This window comes from Juglans microcarpa x Juglans regia, chromosome 7S, assembly GCF_004785595.1.
Source record: "Juglans microcarpa x Juglans regia isolate MS1-56 chromosome 7S, Jm3101_v1.0, whole genome shotgun sequence".
Lineage (NCBI taxonomy): Eukaryota > Viridiplantae > Streptophyta > Magnoliopsida > Fagales > Juglandaceae > Juglans > Juglans microcarpa x Juglans regia.
Window position 1 is genome coordinate 9555089 of NC_054607.1, and position 1895 is coordinate 9556983.

Below are 1895 nucleotides of genomic sequence, written 5' to 3' on the forward strand. Positions count from 1 at the left end.
TTCCTATTCTATTTTTGTTCCTCAAATGAGAATATTATAATTTACCACGTCTCAGCTTTTTGCAATTTAATTAATTGTGATGGGTTCCTTCGAGTGAATGTTTTAAATGTATGAATTTAAAAAAGAAATCGAGATTCTAGTGATTTATTTCATATTTAGCTACACACGATTTCAAACTTGAATTAATTATTATTATATTATTATTTTCTTTTTTGAAAAATATTCCTCATCCACTCATATATCTGTAAACTCAATACAATTTTTGTCTCTCTGCAAACTAGTAAATACAAAAGCTGGTGCCTCTTCAAGCCACACCATCTCCTCCTCTGTTTTTAAAACAGCCTTTGCTAGATTGTGTGCTACTACATTTGTGCTTCTATGAGAATATTGAACCTTCCTACCATGCCAGTCTTGAAGGACCATCTTCATTTCCTCAATGATATTATCAAAATAAGAAAACCCCGCATCTACTTCATTCACTGCATTAATAATTACTTGAGCATCACCTTCAAATATTACTTTGTCGAAATTGAGGTCCCTGCATAAATCCATTACTTTCCTCAAAGCATAACACTGTTATAGTTGGTAGATCAACATTTGGTCTCCGATAATTGCAAGTAGCCATGACCTCTCCTTTTTCATTCCTGATAATCACACCTATTCCCATCTTCTTAGCCTTTACATCCAAGGCAGCATCCCAATTGGCTTTAACATAGCTTTGCTAAGGTGGTTTCCATCGTTTCTCACCACCTACTACTCTGGTAGATCCTTCATGTCCCTTTGATGAAAGCTGAGCTAGTTGAACTTCACTCAAACCTTCCTTAGCTGATCTGATAACACTACTTGGACTGAGAAATTTCTTTTAAGTCTTCTTCTGCCATACTCCATTTTGTAGAATTTTTAAATGCATAGTCCAAACAGCATTTGCAGCGAGACAATGCCATAAAACATACATAACAGATTCATCTTCTTGAAGACATATAGGACAATTTGGTTCTTCAATTACTTTCCTTACAAATAAGTTCCACCTTGTAGCTAGCAACTCATTACCTGCCTTCCACATAAATATTTTCAACTTTCTAGGTAAATTCAAACTCCATAAATGTTTTCATCTGCTATATAAAATTGCCCCTCTTGAGGATTCCCCTTGTACAAACTTTGATCTTTCTTGTTCCCAAAATAAGCACTCTTGACACTAAACATACATTTATTTGAAGGGCCCCATATCAACTTGTCCTCGACATCACTTCTGCTTAAAGGAATGCAGCATTTTTTATCAGCTTCTTCTTTTGTAAAAATAGTTCTAATTAGGACCTCATTCCATTCCTTTTTATTCTCCACCATGAGTTCACTGACCTTAGCATCATCATTCAGTATAGCCATTGGAGATTGAACACAAAAAGAAGATGGAGTGGATAACCATTTTTGGCCCCAAATTTTGATCTTGCTACCATTTTCCAGTCTCCACCTTAGTCCCTCTTTAAGCAACCTCAATGAACTCCACACTTTTCTCCATATCAATGAGGGTGTATGCCCAATTTGCCTCCAACAATGAGGTGTTTTTGAAATACTTTTTTCCTTATAGATCTGAGCAGTTAAAGAAGATGGATTTTGCAAAATCCTCCAGCCTTGTTTTGCCAACAAAGCTAAGTTGAACATCTCCAAGTCTTTGAATCCCAATCCTCCCTTACCTTTTGATAGCCCCAGTTTCTTCTAGCTCCTCCAATGGATGCAACTTTCTCTTTGTTGGTTACCCTACCAGAACTTAGCAAGCATACCATTAAGCTCTTTACAAAGCTTCTTTGGTAATCTGAAAACACTCATAGTGTAGGATGGTACAACTTGTAATACAACCTTTATCATAATTTCTTTCACAACACTAGAGAGAAAAGAAT